Source organism: Rosa rugosa, chromosome 4, assembly GCF_958449725.1.
Source record: "Rosa rugosa chromosome 4, drRosRugo1.1, whole genome shotgun sequence".
NCBI classification, from domain to species: Eukaryota; Viridiplantae; Streptophyta; class Magnoliopsida; order Rosales; family Rosaceae; genus Rosa; species Rosa rugosa.
Window position 1 is genome coordinate 6,099,745 of NC_084823.1, and position 16,712 is coordinate 6,116,456.

The following is a 16,712-nucleotide window of genomic DNA, read 5'->3' on the forward strand; positions in this document are numbered from 1 at the left end:
CTCTAAGTGACAAAAAAGGAGAGGGCAAAATTGTCCCAAAAATAAATAAAGATGAATTAAAAAATACTTAATTGGATATTAGGGAAATAATCTCTTAGAGTGTTTGGGTAAGTGGGCAATTTTTAAGCTAAAATTGGGTAAATGATCATTTCCCCTAAAACTTTTTGATTATGATAAAGTTTGGCCTGATGATCTTGAAAATGAGTTATATTATAAGTTTTGAGGATAATTTAGGTTGTTTGAGTTGTGTATTTAATAAAATGATTGAATAAAAAGTCAATGAGTGGTATATTAAGTCAGGAGTGTGTATTAAGTATTTAGGGATGTGTGAATAAAATTTCTTAAACTCAAACCATAGAGAAAGAAAAAAAAAATGAAAATCCTATGCCTAAGTTTCCAGATTAGTTCAACGAATTCAATGTAATTTTTCGAACAATTACCCGATCTAATTCTCTTTTCACTATATTTTTCATTTGATTTCAAAGTCTCAGCAGATTCACCTTCTGATGAAACTTTCATTGACCTAAAAAAAGATCAACATAGAGATCTACCATCCTTCTAATCTTGTTGCTAAGCTTTCTAAGTAAGCCCACATTCCTGTTGAGGTTATCAAGGATCTTGGTCATGGTTTTGGTTAATTTTATTGATTAGCCGTCTATTCTGGTCAAAAATGTTTTGGACTTGTTCAAAGCTCTTATGAAATGTGTGCATAACCTTGCTATTTAATTGGACTCCATTTTCTATGATAGTATATATACCACCTTCCATCTAATTTGAATTCAACCAAAACCAATGCTTGTCCATCCAACACAACCCATAAATGCGTAGAAGGTAGTAATGGAATTATGAGAAGTTGCTCTCCCTCTCTCTCTCTCTCTCTCTCTCTCATATCAAAACCCAGAAATTGCTATTCAAATAGGGGTTCGGCTGTCATGCAGATCTGCATGGTATGCAGACTGCCTATATAGGCACGTGCATGGCACGTAATGACACCCTAAACTCTAAACACATGACCACACATCCCATCTGCATGCGTAGTATGCAGGTCTGTATAGCAGAATTTTCCATTCAAATAGAGGTTTCTTCTCTTCTTCTTTTTTTCTCAGCAAGCCCATGTCAGATCTCCAAAACTCCTTTGACTAAATCCAAAGTTTTGATTTTGAAGTGTGTATCTTGTAAGTCTGGTCTAGGAATTTAGATACAGAATACTTGCTTTGAAATTATGAGATCCGAATCATGGAAAGCTGCAATTCAATCCCTTTCATTTTCTTCAATTTGCTCGAAGTTTTGATGAAACATGTATGCCGGCCATGACTGGTAGCTCTGTGGGTCGGGGAAGAAGAGATCTGGGTTTGTGTTAAAATATATAATTTTTTTTTAATATATATTTGTTTAATTTTTAGTTTTTTGGTAAAGTTAACAGAGTTAAGGACCGAAAACACTTTCTGTTTTAACAACAAGATCATTAAGATAAAGTGTTGTAGAGCAGATCCCTAGGGTTTCTGAGCAGAGTGTGGCGGCGATGTGGTCGTCTTCACCGGCGAGCCGCGTCGTAGTTCGTGCGTTGCAGATCTTAGGGTTTGTTTGGTGGTGGTAGAAGTTTCGAAAAGATCCGGTTGTTCTAGGATATTGGTGGTTGGGTCTTGGCACCGTGAATCGAGGTGGATTGGCAGTAGGCATGTCAGACTGATACCGCCGTGACTGGGGTCTGGGTGAAAGACTAATCGTTGCAGTGTTGGATGAGTGCTGGCGGGTTAGCGGGTCAGATTTTCATACCGACTGGGCGAAGTTGAGGTCGAGACGATTGACAATCGGCGTTGGAGTGCTACCAATCTGTGGATCACCTGGGGTGGACTGCCCAGACAGGGCAGAGACGGCGGCGGTGATAGGCTGGCGGCGACAGGGTGCTCGGACCAGCGTCCTTGTCTGGGTTTGGACCTCTGGGCCTGGGCCTGGATCACATGGGCATACCTGGGCCCATTTCAGTAGGTCTGAGAATTGGGCTTGGGTCTTTGAGCCTGGGCATAAACTTGGACTATGGGGCAGTTTGGCCTTCGGGCCTAGACTTGAGCTCAAGCTTGGGCTGGTTGAGTTTGCTACAGTGGCATTGGATAAGAAGAGCAAGACTGACCTGTTGCCGAGGTTGTTGGCTCCTGAAGAGGCTAAGGATGGTGCTGGCTCCAACCCTAAGGGGGATGAGCTAGTATTTTCTTAAGTCTCTGCTATTAGACATCTGGTTACAAGCCTTCTAAAGTTGGAATAGTCTCTATGAGTTGTTCTAAGATGTTTCTAGTTGTTATTTATACCACAATGACGTGCTGGAAAATTAAACTAGATGAATGATTTTTCCTTAGAATAGCGAGGTTGTTCTTGCTCGTTTTAGGCTTGCTTTCCGGCGAGCGTCCCTTTAGACTTTAATGAGTTTAGTATTGACTTAGATAGGTTTATCCGGTTTCACCGGATTCTTATGTAAGTGCATGTTAGACTCTAGCCTGTTTTCATGGCTTTGATATCTAATAACATCAAATCCTATTAAAAAAAAAAACAGAGTTAAGGGTATGTTAGTAGGGAGGACAGGTGTCAACAAAATATGGAAGTGACAGAATTGGGTTAGAAGAAATGGGGACAGTTGATTTCCTTCCAAGATGAACTAGAAGCAAAATTAATCCACCCCAACCCAATTATGCAAGTGCCACAATTTACTGATCCCGAACGTAAGCGACCCTTGTTAGGGCTAATGTGGCCTAGGACCCTAAACACGTCTCCCCTTAGTTTGTGTGTCTTCGATTGAGGAAGAAGTAGTCCAAAACAAAAAAAAACAAAAAACTCTTAAGGTCAAACCAGTAATTTTGGTTTAAAAAAATGTGAGATGTATAATCTTACATTAACGAATAACTAAAGAAAAAACGTATAGATGAAAGTACCACATTAATACAAAATTTTGAGTTCAAGTATTACATTGATAGATATTGGTAGTTTTTTATTTTTTCATTTTTTTTATTGGGAGATATTGTTGATAGTTGGATAAAAGAATTCAAACACTGATGGTGAATTTTACTCAAAAAAGAGTAATGCTAAATAACTTTTTAGTTAATACTTATAAATCATTTTAGGCGGCAGTTACTTTTTCAGATACTTTGTAAAAATACATACCATTAAATGAAATTGTGACGTCTCATCAACTGCGACAAAAATTAATTTCTAGCAAATACTAGAGAACAGTGGTTCAACTTCCGTATCTTTTTTAATAAAGCCTCATGCAATAGGATGCTTGTCATCTAAGGTTTTTAACTCTTGACATTCAAGGTCCATCACTTCGATTATCAAACTTGACAAATAAAAATTGAAATGACTCAAAAACAAGCATTCATAAAATCTTTAGTGAATTAGGGTTAGCTCAAGTAGTTATGGTGAAAGATTGAGTTCGAATTAAACTAGGTCATGTGTTTGATCATCTCTAATGTAAAATATATATATATATATATATATATATATATATATATATATATATGTTTGTTACTAAAGAAGGGAAATATGCCGCTTTGGCCTAGTATAGCCCGACCCGTTTGAGGGCGGCCGGACCCATTCAGTGCTTCAACCCTATACAAGGAAAATATATTACATGTACAAATATTATATCATAGGCTTTTATGACATACTATATGCATCCAGGCATAAGAACTAGCCACCCAGATGCCTCCAATAACTTCCCTATTATTTACTCCAACAGTTTCCTAAACCTATCCTTATTTTAGAGAAAGTGAAAAGAGAGATAATAAAAGTCGCTAGTTTGGAGATAATATATTTAAGAAACCACTAGTTTTATCTAATTTAATGCTAAATTCTCTCTCTCTTTGCACCCTTAATTATTTGATAACATTTTCAAATAAAAAATAATACCATATATAATTTTAGATAATAAATCATTCAGAATTTAATAGAGAAACTGTTAGAAATGCTCTAAATATCTTCTTTCTTGCATTTTTATTCTTTAGTTAATTTACTATGTTAAATATGCTATGTCACTACCAATATCTAGGAACAATTGCTAACATACTGCCATACTGGAATTTGTAATGCAGTCATAACTTTATACAAGGAACTTGCACACAGTCTCCATAAACTTTTGGGTATGGTACATCAGACATTGTTTATCATATTTTTCCATTATTTTCCAATTCTTAATTATTGTTTGGGATCTTAAACTAGGAGTCAGTCGGTTACGCAAAGTGAAATGGATCCATACTCGAAGCATTGATATTTTACGTTGCATTAGTGAAATGTTAAAGAATGACAATCCCACATCAGCACAACTTGACATCATAAGAAAATCAATCTTCAAAGCTGTTGAATACGGGCATGTTGATTTTGTTACTCATATATGTGAAGCACATCCTCCATTCGTAAAACAATGGGAAGGAGACAAAAACATATTTCAGTTTGCGGTTGAATGTCGTCAACATAAAATATATAGCATTATTCATAGACTTGATAGAGACGACCAGAGATTCTTTGGCACACGTGCGACGAAGTATCCAGAGAATATGTTACATTTAGCAGGGAAATTATCTCCACTCTCAAGGTTCAATCATATTCGCAGTGCAGCTTTGCAAATGCAACGAGAGCTACAGTGGTTTAAGGTCAGTATCTCTAAATACATGTGTTTATACATAAGTTTACTTAGAAGCCCATTATCCTACCAACTCAAAGTTTGCCTATATAAACTCATATTAAGCATCAATGTACTTAAAAGAATAAACATCGGCCTTAAATATATGTTTCTATGTATATAACTTTTCAATATCGTGAAAAATAAGTTTTTTTTTTTTTTTTCCTCCAACAGATTCTCTATATCTATCTTTATTTTAAGTAGAAAATTTAATTTCCAAAACAAACTCTAAAATTATAGGCAAACATCTTTTTGAATTTTTAATGTTTTTCTTTGAGTTTTTCTATTGGAACTTCCAAATGTACTCACTTGACCTCATTGCTTTTTACACCTCCTATCAAATTGATACTCACTAAACCTCACTCAAGTTCCTGAAATAACCTCCCTCATATAATTTGCAAACAAACTATTAATTACATATTCATTCCTTAATCAAATTACATAAATCTCTTATCTAATAAAAAAGAAACTCTTATTCAAAAAAAAAAAAAAAAAAAACTCAAACACAAGGTATTGGGCTTTAAAAATTAATTTCTAATAAAAAAGAATTTTTTTTTTCTCTTTTAGACGTGCAAAAAAAATGAAGAGTAATTTTTCTTAATGTTTAATTATTTTCTCTATTTTCTGTACCTCATGATTAATTATTTAATAGTTTTTTAGATTTTTTTTTACTGCTAGCTCTTTTTTTTTTTTTTTTTTGTATATATAATGAATAGACTGGGATTTAGGTCATAATATGATTTCTTTTGTTATCCCTCACCAATATGCGTTCAACATATATGATGATAGGAATTTTTATGTCACATCATCTTGATTATAGTTTTAATTCTTATTAAATATATAAAAATGCTTTAATGAGTATGTAGTGAAATTGGAAAATGAAAATAGATAAGGAAAATAATAAAGAATGCAATATAATATTACTGAATTGGAAAGTCTAGAGAAATTAAATATAATATTTTTTTGGTATAATTATTGTCCTTAATAGTCATTTTATAAGAGGTTATATATGTCATTTAATAATTCATAATAGAGTGAGGTCAACTGAGCAGATTTGGAGGTCCCAATAAAAATACTATTTTTTCTACTCTATCTACAAACCATGATTAGGGAAACTTTTGGAGATGCGCCGAGGTGGTAGAAAACTTCCAGGAACTTTAGTTGAGATTTTTAGAGAATATGTTGGAGATACAGTAGAAAAATTACGTAAATTTAAGCTTGTTTGTCTTAAGCTTGTTGTTAGAGAAACCCTTTTTTTGTCTTGTACTTGTTTTTTGTTTTTTTTTGTTATTATCAATCATCAATTCATAAGAATTGTGTGATTGCATAATTTTGTTAGAATCTTTACATAATATAGATATTATCTGAGATCAATGTTTTAAAAACCACTAGACTGTAACCGGGCGGTGGGAGGGACCTAGCGCCTGGACGATTTTGTTTTTCTTTTTTTATTACCCAACAATACAACATATATAAGTACATTTCAAAAAAAAAATTACAACACATATAATTATTCAAACTATTCGTTATTAGAACTAACTAATTTCAACCACGTTCATTTTTTTATATAAATCAAATCAATTAAGAAATCAAACAACAGCGCTGCTCTATCGTTATCGAAGAGGAAAAACCCCTAACCCTAATAGGGCGTTGTCGACTTTGAAATCTTTAGATCTGCAATCCTTTCTACCTCTACAATCATTTCCCCTTCATCATGTCCTACATTGAAGATAGTCACTACCAGTTTTGCCTCATCTATGGTGCTGGCAGGGCGCGATATGATGCCGTTAACATCTCGGGCATGAATGGTGCTAGAACGCAGCGCACCTTCCAAGCATACTTGCTGGCAAGGCCGTTAATGGTGGAACCTTTTGAAGTGACTGATTTCAAGCGCCATTTCCAGTGTGTATGGGTCTTTGATAGCAAGTTTAGGGTTCAGAAGCAAGCCTAGAAAAGCTTTATGTTTACTTTGGATCTCAAGAAGGATGGAAACAAGGTGCTTTCGTGTGGCCCTTGGTATTTCAATCGTGCTTCTATGATTATTTAGGAGTATGATGGTTTGATGGCCCCTCATACAGTGAAAATGGACTCCTTGTACTTCTCTGTCAAGATCAATAACATCCCACCAGCATTGGAGGTCAACAATGCCATTATCAATGTTACCTTTGTTGCAGACAAATTTCTGAATATTCAAGGAAAACTTTTTGACATAACTAGCAAAATACGGGTACATGTTTCCTACGAAATCATCAAGCCTTTCTTTGTGGAAAAAAAAAAAACTAAAACTGGCTCCAGTAATTGTGGAAGAGATATTCTTTTTCTTTGAAATCTAGTTGGAAAGTGTCAGCTTTGTCACTTGATTTATCATGAGGGCAGTATTTGTAAGATGGCGGAGAAGCTTGTATTGCAACTAGCAGCCGAGGCACAAGCGGGAGAAAAGAGGCTTGAGCTGCGTAGTCCATTCCAAAGGTTTACAAAGGGACCCTTTACTAATGGTGTATTCAGTTTCAAGGGTATACATACTCCAATCTTGCGCCCCATTGCTTGAAATCGTTTTGGTACCATGGATACCAATAAACTGTGCAAGCTAGTGGTCATTCGAAATGCTGATATGAAATCTTCCCATGGGGAAGATCATGTGCTGGTGCTGGTCTTAGTAGATGAGGCACAACCATTGCTCCCTGTAAATGATGCATCATAATCCTTGAAGTAAGGTCCTCCTACATCACCCTTCTCCTCTCCAAATTGAAATTCTTGTTAAATGATATGCTTGAGGGGAAGATGAATGTTACTGCTCCAATGAAGAAAGTGAAGATTCAGCAGTTCGGTTCATAGGCAGTCTCTACGGTGGGGGAAATACCAGGTGGAATGTTGGTGCTTGTAAAGATTATGATGCCTAAAGAGAAAGTCCAAGCTGAGAAAACAGAAGTGAAGAAAAAGTTAGGCCGACCTCTAGGCTCAAAGGAACAAGGCCCATAAACCAAGCCAAACTCACATTCCAGTTCTGTCAAACTCCCCTGGATCCCAAATTAAGAACTAAAGTGAAACCCTAGCCCACCTAGCATAAGGAAAGCCCAGACCTAGGTCAACCAAAACCCAAGCCCAAGCCCAAGATTTTTTTTGCCCATGCAACCTAGTTGTCTTCTCCATTGACAGTACCGCTGTCGTCACTCCTACATGACCACGACAAAGCTCGAACATCAACTGTGCCACCACTAAACTTTATGCCTGCATCACCATCATCTTAACTTGTGCTCTAGCCTAGCCGGTTGATTCGGCAGGATGAGACTGTCACCTATTGTTCACTGCCACCAAATAATTGTCGAAGACCCGTCCATGACACAAATCTAAAACCCTCACTATCGATTAGCCTGATGAAATCATTGTCCAACCTGCCACTTCGGTCCATGTTGCTCCACCGCTGGCCGGTATACATTTCAATTACCCACTTTTTAATTTTTTTTTGGTAGTACAAAAATAGTTTATGAACTTCAATGAGAATTACTAAGATTTCATCAAAGATCGGATTATCACAAAATCACCAAACTAACTAATTTTATTTGATTCTGATTAGTCCATTGAGAGAGCCACCCCCACCCCCAACCTTGAAAAACTAATATAAAAACATTGAGACCCCAAATTGATAAGTAGAAAAACAAACTGTAACGCCCCAATTTGCACCTCTCCAAATTGGTTACGTTACAGTGCCGCGAACCTTTAGAAGCATAAGCTAAGCAAGCTTAACTCATGTCCTAAAGAGACGCAAGGCAATTTAACTAAAAAAAAACGAAATGAAATGGCAAGTGTTGGCGGAAAACGTAGAGTTTAAAGCGAGGTGAAATTGAAAACTTTATTCTTACTTGTTAAAATGACATTATAACTAAACAATTGAATGCTTTCCAAACATAACTACTTAAGTGAAACAAAGCTTAATCAACAACTTACAACATTGAAAATAAATTCAAGTTTGGTTCAAACCATTTGAATACAAAGTTAAGAAGCTCAGCAAACATTGACAAAAACAAGATAACACTCAACCTCCATCAAACAATAACAATTCAGTAAAGGTGAATAAAATGTGTAGGTAAATATATCAAATAGTTAAAGAAAAATGTAGCACCCAACTCATTCCCGAAATCCTCCTCAATCCTCGTGCACAGTACCTGCAAGACCAACTATAGTAGGGGTGAGCTTTCGTCCACGCTGCTCAAACATCAGCCCTAGCTAGGTTTGAAAACCAAATAGTAATTGGCGCCAGTTGAGTAAAATATAATAAAATTAAATAAAGAACTCCCAATGTGAAAACATATGAAAACGAATGAGTACCCCGGTAAAATCAAACCTGATGACCGGTCTAATACTAGCCAACTACATCCTCACCAAAGATTTAAATCTTCAACAACAGGTGAAGAGTAGCGAGAGTGTCCATTTACGCCGTACCACCTAGATCTAGTGTCACACCTCAAAGGATGTCAGACACTATCCCGTCCGTACAGCCCCTCCGGAGGTTTAGGGGATCGAAACCCATGGAGGTCGCTATGCCCCGCTCACTCTCAAGTCATCTCATGAACTCAAGTGTTAAATCTTAAAAACAACTTCAAACCATAAAAACAATGTAGGAAACATAAGAGCACTAACTAGGGTGAAGCCTCCCTACCTCAAATCAAAGTGCTTCGAATGTTATTCCAGGTCAAGCAATACCTCTGCCTTTGGCTTGTGCAACCAGATTCCATGCTTCATCATCCTATTACCAAGTTGGATAAATCATCAATTCACTTGACCGGCCTTTATAATTCATCTCCAACTTAACAACCTTTTTCAAAGTAGTACTAACTTATCGAAACATGAGATAAGTTGATATGAGACTCCATATACGTCTGCACCTTTGAGTATCAATTAAAATAGCCCTTAACATTAAAAAGGCAAATGCAGATACAAGTGAGTTTGAGGTAGGAACTGATGATGCTTGGAGATTTATTAGAAATTCATCTGAACAGCAGTGAACTTGAAACTTTCCAGAACTAAAGCTGACATATCAAGGTACAACATACTAAAATTTCAAGAAAATTGGCGTTCGAAAAGTAAGGGAAAAGATGGATGCAAAGAGCCTGAACTGTTCAGTTTTTCTTAAAAATTCCAGCTGCATTCTATCAAATTAGAAAATTTGTCAAAAATTCATTTTGACTCCGATTGACATCAAACCAGTTGGTGATGGATTCTTGACATGTCTAGGTTTATGAACTAAAATCTCAGCATAAACACAATCAAGAGCCACATGGATTTGATAAGTAAAAGTCCAGAAGGTCAGGTTCTGATATGAATGAACTTTGAGTATGAATAAGCCATAACAAGGTTTTGATATGAGATAAAGGGAAAGACCGAGTCATAACAGGTGCAAATGGTAAGTTTAAGTATCACAAAACTTAATGAATATGAGATTCTATATGATAATTTAACTAGAAAAGATGGAATTCAACAGATTGGGGCAAAACTTACCAACTGTAAAATCAATTGTGTGAACTCAAGATAGAGATGTAAACTTCATGAAATTAACTCAAATGTCGATGGAGAAACATGACCCAATCTGAGTAGAAACGGAATTTGAAAGAGGATTGGACATGCAAACACGAATTAGAATCAAATATCAGTGGTATCTTAGAACGATTTTCACTGAACTGTAAGCGGTCTCACCTTGATTGAGAACGAATTAACCGTTGGATTATCATGACTTTCGAGCAAGGTATAGAAGACGCAATTTCGAACAACTTTCATGAAGAAGTCATACTGAAACAAAGGCTCAAACTTACAGTTTCTGGCCATCGAAGTTGGCTGACAGCAGCAATTCGGGAAGGTCAGAATCTCCCTTTTCGAAGATGAACTTGCATTGGACGAACTGCTACAGTAGCATTTCCATGAACCATCAACTAAAAGCATAATGCATTTGGTTACACGCTTAGAGATCGAGGAAAGGAGGAAGATTGATACCTCAATCAACCCAAATATTGGCTGGAAATGCCGGTAAGAATTCACCAAAAATCTGAGTTTGCATGCATCCATTCTCCATAGCAGCTGATAGACTCAAACGTAATCATTGTACAGAAACGTTGGCATCACTGAGACAAAAATCTGGAGACTAAGTTTACAATGATCGGGCTCTGGACGGCATAGATATGGAATGGTGAAGCCGATGGATCAAGTGGGTTAGCGAATGAACCGATGCTAATTTAACCAGTATGGTCTAACTGGTCTTGAATATAAGTAGGGCTGTCAATTTACCCAATCACCCTTGCACTTTGCTAACCCGTAACATTTTTTTGTCTAACTCCAGCTCATGAACCGTTTAGGTGTACACGCTAGTGAAATCGATAACTTTCCAACAATGTAAAACTCGCATAGTTAGTTTAGAAGGACCTTAGCAAGTGTATGGTTGTTGAAAACTAATTTCACAAAATAAATCTAAAAGAAATCATTGTTAAGGTTCCACTAAATAAATGGTGCTATCACTTCCTCATGTCCTCGGGGACTAGGAAATTTCCCAATTACGTCACTGAAAAATTCAGGGGTCTCACACAAATGAACCCCAAATAGCATTAAATAAAAACATTTCGAAATGAATTTCAATTTTAAACTCACTTTTTTTTTTTGGAGAATTTTATCAACTCATTCATTGATCAGGAAAATTATAAATAATGACTCATCTCAGTGAAGTTGACAAAAGAGTCATTATCTAAGCAATAAATATTTTTAATAATAATGAAGCTCATCCAGAAACTACCCAACACAACTTATGGTTACAACCAAATGACACAGAAATACAGGTACCCTTGACAACATATCTCAAACTTGAATAGATTTTGGTGTCATCTCATCAATCACTCCCATTTAAGATCTCAACACCCTCCACTGCATTTCCCGTAGCCTCTTCCACCTCTACCTCATCAATTAGCTTGAGCTTCCTGAGAAACTTCTTCTTTTTTGGTTTAGGCCCGTTCTCAATCACCTTGATTTTGTTCTTTCGACCTTTCAGTATTCCCTTCCTCTTCTTAACCTGTGATATATGCACTATTCCATTGTTGTAAGCAATGGTGAAAACTTCCTCTAATTCCAAAGAAGATGCAACTAGCGCCGCATCCATCAACTTGGCTCTCTTACCTGGCTTGATTATCTCCACATGTGCTTCATATTGGACCTCTATAGTTTGAGTTTCTAGATCAGACACTTGAGCAACCAACGGGGGCTCTACCGCTGTTGCAACACCCCAACCTAGGATAGCCTATAGATCTTCTAATCAGAAGCCCAATAATTGCACTAGCGTAATCTGAGGCTAGCTAAGAAGCGTTGCCCCTAGTTAACCCCCTCTGAGCCTCTATCGCCTCAACAAGATTAGGGTTAGAAACCGTTTCTAACTAATACCCCACCATCAGATGGAATCAGTTTGGCAAGTTGAGAATATTCAAACTGCACATTATCCTTCCTAGAACCAATCACTGGTACCACCGCAGCTGTCGGCTTTGATTTGCCTGCATGTTGAATCAAAAACTGATTACACCATTCAAGACCATGGTTGAACCATACACAAGCCTGACACAATGCTTTGAACTTTTCATATTGTAGATCCAACTCCGCCTTAACCATTAAAGGAAACTGGAAGGACCTCGTCGTCTAGAGTCGCCGCCGAACATCGACCACCTCTGGAAAATGTTGTGTAGCATTACAGTGTTTCAGAGCAACCTAATCCCGCTTCATAAATTAGCCCATGGATGTTCCCAGTAGGATAAGTGACACTTTTGTCCTCGAACACGATGGCAGCTTCCTCCCCACCACCTAGGTTTTCGATGTCTGAAATGGCACTGTTGCCACATCCCCAGGCCGTCGTATTGACCAAGAACCACCATACACCATTATAGTGCCATGGACCAACCAAAGAAACACACAATTGCACTTCTCTTGTCTCTTGAATTAGAACAAGAAGCGACCATCATCATAAGCAGTAATTGACACTCAATCTTTCAACCCCCACACTACCGCCAATGTTCCGAGTAGGGTTTGTGGTCTTGGGTTTCCGGATCAGCATTCTCCCAACCAAGCAGAAGTAGGTTTTGGCGATTGCCGCCATTTCCACCTATCCAAAATCTACTATCGAGTCTTTGGTATATGTCAGAGTCATCGATAGACGAGCAACCATATCCTCAGCCATTGCAAAGGCTCATTAAATTTGCTAGAATGGCTAGAAAATCCTAGCATATTCTCAACCCTAGCAGATGTGCAACATCTCTAGTTTTTTTACCGTAATAACTTTAGACTCACCCTAACTAAACCCAAAACAAAAGAAGAAAACAAGATATGCTAAATGGGAGAGACCGAGATCTCTGACATAAAAAATTATGAGGTGAAACGTGAGAAAATAGAACCCAAATATTGCTCAATCGCCAATGCTACTACTCTCTAAACAAAATCCAAGAAATTATGCCAACTAAAAAAGTTCACCTCCATACCTCCATCCGACAATGTTATAGAACCCAACATTTGCTCCCCATTATAGACTACTGCCTTAAACCTAGTTCCTATGTTTGAAAAAAAAAAAAAAAAAACAAAAAACCTCAGTTCAAGAGACAGAAAGCCAAGCTTTTGTGGAACAAAACTTGTCTCCGAGCCATAAAGTCCACCTTAATTTAGTGGCAAGAATCCCAACTCTGACAACTAAATTAGTCAAAGAAAAAAGAGACTAAAAGTGACACAATTTTTTTTACCACACCCCCTTCATGCGTATTTTTTTCAATGAATATGTACAAGAACATGGGTGTGATTTTTTTTTTTCATCCAAAAATCAGTATGTAATTTCACCCTCCAAGAAAAAATGGAACTCTTTATCAAGAGAGGAACATGATGTATCATCATATCTGGCTGCATCAATCCCCATTTTGGATCATCACTTATAGACCCAATCTACTAGAAGATCCACTAGAGCAGCTAAGTGCATGCGTCGACCAACCAAGCTTCTAAAGAGAATAAGATAAAGAATATGTGAATCTAGCATATTCATATTTGAGTACTTCTAAGTTTCTATATACTGTCTTAAAACCCTCTCGCTCTGGTTTTCTCTGTTCCTCAGTGAGAGTCGGTGACGATTCCCTTTGTCCACCATGGGCATTTTTGCCTAGATCTGAGGCATCTAGCTCCTCTTTCCTTTTTTGCTATTTCTTTCTTGTTTAGTCTTTGTTCTGATGGCTCTCTATTGCTCCCATATCTAACTTTTTCACCTATCTCATAGGGCTAGGATGAGCCAGGCCGCTTGAAAAATTTGGAAGGCCCGAACCTGGATTGAATTATCAGGCCCGGCCCAAAAGTTATGTTTTAAAGTCTGGGACCGAATGAGGCTCGACCTGTTTTTTTTTTTTTTGGCCAGTTTTTTGGGATTCTGGACCTATTTTGTTGAGTTTCTAAATCAAACCCAGCCTGACTAGCCTAATGTTCAGACACCGGTATCAACTCTTTCGCATTTGCCGAATTCGTGCAGCCAACCAAAATGTGTAGCTGCAAATCACCACAACATACAGGCACACAAATTCTTAATCAAAAGTTAAAAACCAAAGTCTTCATTCAGACATCTTTTATAAAAGCTTATAGCTGGAAATCTAGGGTTTGACAGAGGATTAAGCGAGAACATATACATTGTATATCTAAGGTTATCATAGAAATATAGAACTTACTTCTTAGCAAGGGGAAATACCTCGACTTCCTTCTTGTTTTCCCAGCCATCAGCAAAGTGTTGGTTGGCGATGGTGTCCATGATTCCAAAATCGCCCGTAGCAAGTGGAGATTGATATTTAGAAATTTTTCCAACAGGTTTAGATTGGAAGAAGAGATTGATGGAAAATGAGGGATTAAGATTAGGGTTCTTCGTTTTGGGGTTAGGGTTTCGGGATAGAATTGGGGATTTTCCGGTTTGGGATTTTTGGGTTTTCAATGTAGGGATTAGTAATGAGAAGGCTGTTTAGGGAGAGAATGAGAATTTGTTTTCATCGATTTGGGGTCGTCGATCTTCTCAATTTATGGGTTCAAGAACATTTCTGGACTGGGTTCTGTGATAGAATGAAAGTGAGGAGAAAGTGTCAGTCACATAGTATGCATCGAATGGAGAAGAAGAAAAAAGAATTTGTATTCTGAAGAAAAAGACCAAAAGTAATAAGGAAGAAGACTAACGAAAAAAAGGAAGAAAGTATAATTGAATTAAGGATCGGGACTAGCCCGTTTATGACTTATACGAAGAGGATCCTCTCCTGAGCTCCCTATCTAGCTGAGTTTCCTAAGCTTTCTACTACAAAGTGACACGTGTAAATAATTACATCTAACGGCTCATATTGACTCTCACACTATCTTTACTGTTTTTTCAATCCATGTGGCTAAAAAATTAAACGCTCTCTCTCTCATCTTCTCTAGAACTCCTTCCAGCTGCTTGATTCTCCTCACAAACTTTGACCTCTACATTGCTCTGTACTGCCACAAGAAAAATTCGCTGCCAAATCGGAACTCACTTCAGAGAGGCTTTAAGAAGAAATTAGGTCTTTTGTCCTCCATCACAACAGATGTTCTTTTTTCTTTTTTGGCAGATCTCTCTCTCTCTCTCCTCCTCTAAAGGAATAAACTTTCTTATGCTTCAATTTCATCATCTTCTATTTTTCGAGATGGGTAGGATATGAATTTACAACCCCTTTTGGCTATTAAACAACAATTAAACATCAAATCAGAAGAACAAAGAATGAAAGCTTTCTGGGCATCAATGAGTTCTGGGCAATTCGATCTTCAAAGTGTGGATATTTTTTTTTTTATAGTAACTGTGGATGATTTGACGAATTGAATTAATTTGGGATCAAGGTTTTGAAAGATCAGACATCTTTCTTCCTCAATTACACCATTTGGGGAAGGAAAGCAAAATCTGAAATTTTGTTCAGTTGAATTTGAATGCATTGGAGGGTGTAGCGAGAGATAAGTATGTCGAAGAAGAGTCCTTTGTGCACGGAAGTTTCAAGAAATTGGAGATTGAGGGTAACAAATAACAGAGTAATGGTCTTGGTGGCGTGGAAACTAAAGGAACCGGATCTGGAAAAATAAGAAGATTGAGAGAGAGAGCAGGCGGAAGAAGAAGATAACATTGCTTTTGGTGTTATTTTAGCCATTAAATGTGTTTTTAAACACGTGGAAGTTTATGATGAAAAGCTTAGGAAGCTCTGCTAGATAAAGAGCTTAGGAGAGGATCATCTCCCATTATTTTGAACCCGGACTGGCTCGTTTTTGAAAATTTTAAATGCCGAAACTGTAATATCGGACCGTTCACCCCTTTGGGTGACTGTCATGTTGATCCGCTTTGTGGATCTGGTTTCGTTTTCTCTTGCTACAGTTTCATGGTCTCTTTAGTGGTGGAAGAGCCTCTCCGATTTGGAGACGATTTGAGATTGGATGCTCCTTATTGTGTATCTGGAATCAGGATATTCAAGTGTTCGTAATCGAGATCGCAATCGGCACCTCTCAAGCCTTGCGACTCTGGTCTGATGGTGTTTCTGAAAAATTGTGCTCCTGTTGTGCATTATCATGCCATTGCTGTGGTGGCGTCTTGTTTGTTAGCACGGTTGTGGCTTAGGTGGTTCAGGCTCTCCTGGTTTGAGCCTTTGTCTATGTTTTATGTTGTTCATATTCCATGTTGTTGTCTGGGTTTGGCTCTTGGCCATTCTTTCTCTGTGTTTAGATCGAGGTATGTTTGTACCTAGTTACTGGTTCTGTTGTACTTTGTCTTTGAATTGATGCAAGTTCTAGGTTTGTTTGCCGGGACGAGGAAAATGTATTCATATGCGTCACCGAGTGTGGGGAGTTCACTCCTTCTTCTTCTTCCTTTTTTTTTTTTTTTTTTTTTTTTTTTTTTTTTTTTAAACCCATTAGAAACTTGATTTGTGTACTCACCTTCATCCTAATGGGAGTCTAGGTGGTTTACAGTTAGGCGTCTTTGTTTATGTTAAAACGCATATTTTTATACGATAGTGAAATTCCT

At 37.4% G+C, this 16,712-nt stretch overlaps 1 protein-coding gene across 1 annotated transcript in view; it reads right to left on the bottom strand.

Annotated features, from left to right (window-relative positions):
• The window catches only part of LOC133707525 (thylakoid lumenal 29 kDa protein, chloroplastic-like), an 83,146-nt gene that overhangs the window by 58,725 nt on the left and 7,709 nt on the right, over nt 1-16,712 (bottom strand).